Source organism: Pholis gunnellus, assembly GCF_910591455.1.
Source record: "Pholis gunnellus genome assembly, chromosome: 16".
Lineage (NCBI taxonomy): Eukaryota > Metazoa > Chordata > Actinopteri > Perciformes > Pholidae > Pholis > Pholis gunnellus.
The window spans coordinates 13,276,990-13,285,396 of record NC_136543.1 but is presented as its reverse complement, the minus strand read 5'-3'; positions in this window follow the sequence as shown (position 1 = coordinate 13,285,396).

Here is an 8,407-nt window from a genome sequence, read left to right as displayed (position 1 = left end):
GTTTTCTTTTCAACACCTGACTTCCTAATAAGACCTGCTTTTTGTGGCTTATGATACGTCAACATCAGTTAAAACGTCTAGTTACTATTAAGGATAAGAAGTAGAAATAATTAGATTATTTTTCCATTGGGGCAATGCAACAAGCAACCCAACACTGCCACATCAACTTGATGAGGTGAAAATATGTCAAACATGTTTCCCTATAAAAAGCAACATTATTTAGAGCTTTATTTCTGCTCACCAGGCAAACGTAAGCTCAATATTCACTCTCTTTTTTGCTGTTTTTGGTCACCAACAACTCCTTCAAGCTGACAGCGAACCAAAGGAAAATGGGTGTTAAAATGCTGTGTAGCTTTGAGGGGAAATGCCATTTCTTCGTTTCATACTATTTGTTTTTATGTAACTACTGATTTCAATAAATTTGAGAGTAATGACAGAAAACTTTATTGGAAAATGGTTGAAATATAAACATCATCAATTCAAATATGCCCAGTTCCTATAACTAATTGTAACTCTGCACTGTTAGATTAATATGCTCTATTGAATCCAAACCCAACCATCCACCACGAACCCAAGAGCCAAGAGTTAAAGAGCTGATCCTGTTAACCCAAGAGTGATAATTGCTTGCATCAAGTCTCGACACAAAAGTGTGGTTTCAAGACAGAAATGTTTCTTATACGTCACCAACCCCCCAAAAAAAGAATCCGCATTTGCACCTATTAGAGTTCAAGCAGAGCTTTAGACCCAAAAACATTAACCGCTCTTTTGTAGCCAAGAGCTAATTGATATTTTTCCACAAACAGCATCCCATAAAGTTCTCTAATGGCCTTAAATCTTAATCATTGCAGTTGCTCTAGACTAGACATGACATCATGGCAACAGGTAGCCCAGTTTGTTCCACGGGTCTTTAATCATCAAGATTGCCATCATAATGGCTGAGTGGGCCACTGGCTCACAAAAGAAGGCCTCTCTGTGTGGAGGAGTCCGATAAAGGTATGTCTCTGCTTCAAACAGTCTGGAAAAAGAAATGAGGAGAACAGTGTTTCCTTTATTTTGATGATCTCGGATAAGATGATACTCCAAAACCGTTCCGTTTATGAATACCTGGAAGTTGCAGCAATCAACCAAAATGGAAATGAACATAACAGAATGAAGATGCTTTGGTGCAGTGCAATGGACTAAGCAACCACAGATGGCTCTCAGATTTTGTACAATCAACCGTTATAGATTCAAACCATCATCAATGACCAGACAGACCTCTGCCAAAACACTATCAAGTCCCTGTCAACACATTCACTGCACTCCTTCCTCTTTTCTTTCTCCTCTTCCCTTCTCTTCTCCTTAGCCCTGCATGTTGGATGCCTCGGTGTCAGCCACACCAGTTATTCCCCTAATCCTAAACAGATTGGCTTCCGCCACAGAAGAAAACCCTCAGTCTGGCCGTCTCCTCGGCGCTTGCTCCGCAGAAACCCCATTAATCGGCAGCACATGGCGATAGGTTATGGAATGGATTACGGGCCTTGCAACGTATGTGGTCCGCAGGCTGCTTCGATGGTTGCATGGTGGTGTTCAGGGACACACTCCCTAACGAGGAGACAGAATTGATCGTTGCTGTTCTCACTTTTACAGCCGCCCCCAACCAAAGGGGGAGGGGGGACAGTTGTCAGTCATTCTTAATAGTTGCTCCCCTCAACAGCGGAGTCAATGGCTTTCTCCCTGATGTGAACACTGCATAGAAACTCATGCGGCGGGCTGAACGTGTAATTATCAAACTTGGAGCTGCTTATTAAGACGAGAAAGAGGACAGGGCGATTGTGTTTCTTTTATTTTTTGTTCCTCTGCACAATAGAGTAAGTGGAGGTCTGTGAAATCATGGCTAGGAAGAAGGATCTGAGAGGAGGAGGACAAGGGAGGGAGAGGGAGGGGGCAGCGGGAGAGAGAGACATGGGGAGAATGAGATAAAGGAGACAGAGACAATCAACCACACACACACACACACACACACACACACACACGCACACACACACACAACAGTCACAGAACATAATAGTGAGGTAACCACAGTTGTCTTTTTTCTACTGCTGTGCCAGTAGGTGGTATGTGTGAACAAGTGTGTGTATGTATGCGTGTAGATGTGTGTGTGTGTGTGTGTGTGTGTGTGTGTGTGTGTACCTCTTTAGGGGGTGGGTGAGGTTTTAGAAACACAGCTGCAAGGCCTGCTCTGCCTCTGTCATTTGTACAGCACTAGTCTGCCAAGGGTGAAAAGTGACCAAAATTATCCAAGAATCCAGGGTTAACGGTGTGTGTGCCTGTGTGTGTGTGTGTGTGTGTGTGTGTGTGTGTGTGTGTGTGTGTGAGTGTGTGTGTGTCCTAATTCATGGGGAAAGGGTGAAAATTACACCTCTGCACACATGTCCAGAGAGTGGATCATGCACCGAGTGGTTGCAAAGCCTTCTGAAAGGGGAAGACAGTGTGTGAGCATGTTTGTGTGTCTGTGTGAGTGTAGTGGAGGAGTTGTTCTATGGATCAGTGTCACTTTGTTCATTTGTTTGTTTGTCAACATGATATCTCAGATTTTGACCTAATATGTGAGAGAGATGGATTTCACAACTCTAGCATTTTAAAAAGAAAATATCTATACCACTGTTTACAGACTGCTAATTTTCTTTACCAAATTAAACAAAGCACAGGAATTTGACACAGTATAGCGGACTGTGGGTGCTTCCACGACGATGCTGTCGGTTGGGACGCTTTATCAGCTGTGAAACACAGTTGGAGAGCAGTGCAGGACAGAGAATGTCAAAGGATGCACTAACATGCACTAAAAGCATGCACATCAAGCTCAGATAACAACACCAACACAGAAGGGGTGTGACTTTATTCTCTGCTAGATGTTACTCCACTATATCTTATATAGATAATGGTCGTTTGTAGCTATATTAATGACTGTTAAATACATCTCCTTTAACATCAGGGACGGTTGCAGTTTTGATTATACATTGAAAAGTCAACGACTCCTGTCTCAAGCTCAAAGATGTTCATATTTTCAATATTAAACCACAATCTTTCCCACACCTTAACCTTAAAGAGCTTTGATTTGCCAAAACATAGTAATACAAATCTCAATCATGCTTTAGTTACTAGGAGAGGATACCGTAGAAAGAAATACATAAAATACATTGTCGGTGAATGTTTCGCAGATAGACTAAGTATGCACATTTAGTGTGTTACCGTGACTTTCCAATTCATTTAGCTGTTTAGTAATTTGTGACGTTTCCCAACACAGCTCACGTACATTTAGTTTGAATTCTATTTCATCGAATTAGTGTGTCGACTGCTGTATGCGCAAGCACTCGTGACTGACCATTATGTCTGTGTGAGTGTGTGTGTGTGTGTGTGTGTGTGTGTGTGTGTAGGCCTATGTCTCCGCATTTATGGCTGTAAACAATGGGACTGGTTCATAGACGCCACTACAAGCGGCCCAAGGCCAGAAGGACGTTGGCCCATCAACAGCTCATACAGACGACTCCCTGGCTTCTTGCCCATTATCTTCCCCCAACCAGCCAGCCAGAACTACTCTGTGTTCTGTGGCCTTTTACAAAGGCTGATGAATAGACTCAGTAGCAAAACATGAGAGGATGCCTAAAAGGCCATTCTGGGCATAACACAACTGTGACAGGGCTGTCTACTGACCAAGTAGTTGAGAGGTAGAGGTGTCCTCACACCTTTTGGACGGTGTATGTACAGATCACGTATGTGTCCTCATGCTCATAGTTTCATGACAAATGACAAGTGAAAATACTTGAAGAGACGAACCCCTCTTTGCAGATGATAGTCCTCTTTTATTTTGAAGTAACACACTTTTTTGACACATCAAAAGGAAGATGAACAGAACAGTATTTAGTTTCTAGAATAAAAGCAGTGATGTTCTCAACGCTTTTGCCCTTTAGTGTCAAGCAATCAGACATGATTCAGGTTGCTGTAGTTTTTAATTTAATTTGATTTCATTACTGTCCAAAATCAGCTGGATTTTATTTCATTAGAGCTAGGGGCAAAGCTAACCTCTTCACAGTGTGTGTACAGCGTGCAGTGCTACTGATGATATTACCTAGTATGTGTTTTTTAAAATGCTTATTATTCTGAGCTGTGGATGTTCACATAATGGAACAGAAGAGGTGTTTCACTGAACAGGTCAACTCAAAGTTACACCATTCTAAACTCTTTAGCATCTCTTCACAGAGTTAAAAGCATTTTAAAAAGTGTGCACTCTATTATATGAGAGGATTTTTGGGAAACTACTATAAACCACCTGCATGCACATGGTTGGGTTTGAGTGTCGTGGGAATATTGATTCTGCAGCCTTGTAAAAGAAGTTGCCAGTGATTTATTTGTATTTTTTTGTAATGATTGGTGTTCCTTTAAGAACACCATAAATGTTGACATTTGTTGATATATGTTGTCTTTCAATACTTTTTTTTCCATGAAAGACTTTTTCATGGGAAATTCACTGACATCGAGTGTTTTGTCGACGGCTACAGAGCAAGTATGTTGATGTTGATTAATTGACTCATTCTAGATCAAAAGACCAGGTTATCCTCTCCAACAATCTTTTTTTTGGCAGGTGGGTGAGTCCCATTAACATTGCTAGTAATGAACTATAATCTTACTTTAAAATTAGTTTCAGGAAAATCTCATTTTCTTGCAATGATGGCGGAAAGCATCCTGTGCGACCCTGAACTGCCCTGCGTTTACCCTTTGCGTGTGTCGAGATCGGAGAACCTCCCACAAAATCCCAGACTGCCTTGCTCCTGATCAAAGGTGCAGCATGTTATTCAGAGAACCCTGGAACTATGATAAAGGGGCTCTTGTTACAATAAGTGGGAAGTTGTACTTTCTTCATCGGTACCCCTCCACCATCCACGTCTTGTAGTCGCGTTGATCGGACGATTGTGGACATGAGAGCGTCGGCTCTGACCTCCGTTTGACAGTAATGATCGCGCCTTGACCCCGGGCTTTTTTGTCAAAGTGATGACGACCCTGCATGTATTTTGGTGAGACATGACTAAGCAAGATCTAATGCAGATAAGATGTACAACACACCATTTGTATGATTAGTAACATAATGGTTAAACAGTTAGGGTTTAACCGTAGACTTAGACTAACCTAACCCTTGTGGTTCCCCTCTCTAACTTTGCCTCTGTAGACTGTAGGCCTCTTTAAACCAGCAGCTGCACTTTCAAATCTCTTATCCCAGTATGCATGTATGGGAACTTGTCCTTTTTCCCCTGCAGTTCCCCCTCCTTGCATCCCCCCATCCACTTCCTGCTATCTCCAGGGCCAATCTAAAGCTGTGCTATTACGAGTCCTGTACTCGGTGTGTTGGCGGCCGATTTAGAACATCAACACCATCAATCAACCCACCGATGGGGCCAACCAGCTGGCTGAACTGTCCTGTCCCACTGCCGGACAATTTGTCATACGACGAGGCCAAGTTGCGTTCATGTAACTACACCCAAACCTTTCTCCTCTCTGTCTCTCCCCTCGGTAAAAAACCTTTTCTTGATGACTTTTTGACTTGCCCTTTCATCTACTTCCTTGAAGTCTCGGCATCTTGACTCACTAAGGCCCTCTTTACCAAAAGCTTTACAATTGTTTTCTTTCTGTCACCTCATATGAGGATAATAAACACTTATAGACATCCACAGGACAAGGCTCACTTTGGTTTCTCTTGACTGACGGTTTTGTTTCTGTTCACAGACAGTTTAATTCACTGTTTTTTGCAATTACTTTTGGTGGAAAAAGCTGAGCATTGGCCATTACAAATGTTTCCCCTTTTGCTTTATGTGGTTTGCTGAGGTGGGTCATTATGCACCAAAATATATGGCCAACATATAAACAAACAAATAAACATTCAATGGAGAAACCATGAGTCATTGTCCTATAAAACACTGGATATGGCTATCCTGCTCACTTTAACTACGCAAATATTTGATTTTATGCATGTTTCCTGTATACTTGAGTGATAATAACAGAGTAGAACAGACTTTATATGTTCATAAAGGTCGTAGACATGGTCGATTAAAGGGGAGGTTTTTCACAAACTGATAAAATGAATCAAGATTTATGTTCTAAATTTATGTCATCAACTAATATGCAAAAAAGAAGACAGATTAAATTACTTTTTGGTTGAAAATAATAAGAAATCTGAATTACTGCAGCTATACATTTGACAAATGACTTTTATAAATTCCCTTTAACAATGATGTCATAGATTCCTCATCACCCCAGCTTCTAACACACACACACACTGTCAGACACACACACACTTCCTCTCGTAATTGCTCAGTGTTCACTGCTTTGCCTTATTACTTGGTCGCTCTCACTCTCCAGGCCAGCTGAGAGGCCCCTGGGGGCACTGTGGGGGCCCTAGAGTTGTCCAAACACCCCAAATGAAGGTCTGGGGAAGTTCCTTGCTCTTTTGTCTCTGCCGTCTCTTCCAGGGAAACAAGTGCAGCACAGTGCGCAGACTTGGTAGTGTGTCTGCCGGGGTCATGATATGGCTGCTCGGCGGTGCCTCGCAGTCACGCTACCATTTCTCCTCTCAGCACCCCACTGCCCTGACCAGCCAGACAGACGGCCCCAGCTGCACAACTGGCTGCCCTTTTACCAGTTCAATCAGCCAAGGTCACCAACAATCAACCAGTGATGATGCACATCTGTGTCTGTGTGTGCGGGCAGAAAGGTATCGAGCAGCATGCCTCTGAATTCCTGAAATAAAATGGTAATGTGTCTCCTACTACACACATACACTCTATTGTTGCCGTCTGCAGAGAGCTGTGTTAAATTTAGATGATCAACTTTCAAGTGTGTGCAAAGGATTAACAAGAGTCTGCAACAAATCACAGGCGACAGTGAAAATTATTTCTGCTAAACAGAACCATACATCAAAACTGGCTGGCTTTTTTCATGGTCGCACGCAACTTTATTTGCCTATAAATAATTTTCCAACATCCCATTCAAAAATTGGAGCGTTTGATTTCAGTTTTATGAGAGCATGTTTTACAAACGCTACACTGGCCAAGAGAAACTGTACCTGGCAGTAATACTGAAAAAGACTTTCCTCACCTTCTCCCGGTATTAATGAGCACAGAAACAGCTCGGATCCCGAGCCAGAGTAGATTACATACAATGTGAGGCAGTTGCCAAACAAATTGCACGACAAACATTGGTGCAAATGCTGCTAAACAGATGCAGAACTGGATTCCATCACATTAAACACAGTCTGATTACAACAATTAATGTTTAGAAATCAAAGTCGAAAATTGATAGCAACATTGTAAAAACGTTCCTGGCATTGTGACGAATGTGATATTTTTTGCATGTAATCACATGCTCCAAGTTGCAACTTGTGTGGTGTTCTTTGGATACCTAGAAGAACAATGTGTTGAGGGGCATGGGGGAGCGATTGGAGTGAAATTATAACAAGCAAATTGGACCCTTGGCATTGGCCTTTCTTTGAAAAGTCTTAATGACAAATCACCACTTTCCCTTTCACCTCCTAGTGTTTCATCTGGGCTATACCCAGAGTGCTCTGCTCCCATCCTGAGCGCCACCTCATTGGCTGACCCGTTTAAGCCTCGCCCATGGCCATATTCTCAAGAAAACATTTTTGGTTTCATGCCTGCCTGAACTTCTGTGCTAAACTGACATTTACTGTTACCGCTGGCTGTTACCGCAATTTGAAAATGCAGACGGGCAAAAGTATGTGGTGATTTTGTTGTGGTGCGAGGATTGATTCTGTGTCATCAATACCTCTTGCAGACATTATCACTTAAATGATATATCATACATGTCTCAAACAATTTCTTACTCCTCCAATTTTTATGTGAATGAGAACCAAACTAAGGAAACTTTAGAAAACGTATACATGTGTGGAGTATATTGTATTCTTTACTCTCTACTTAATTTAAGATGTTTATTTTGTATTCCCCCCCCCCCCCGAAACTTGTGAAATTGACGATGAACAGACACACTGTGCATCTTTGTTTAAAAAGTCATCGAAGGAGAAGAAACAATTAAGAAACAGTAATGACTTTAACAAAGGGGGGGAGTTCAATGCCTACTCTTGCATACCTTCCTCTCTGTTTTATCATTAACTTCCCCCAATACAAATAGCTGTGAAGGGAATTTAAATTGATACCAAGGGGGTAAAGTTAACAAGGAATGAGAATGCCTAATTAATATTGTAGACTTCATATTATCCTATCTTGTGGACAAAGTGGATTGTTAACATGCAATCTCAAAACACACAGGATGGTTTCCTGGTTGTTTTCATAAAGTGGTAATAATTACATCTTTTTAACCTGACCAGGCTAAACAAACACACAACCTTTAACCCTGGTGCAGA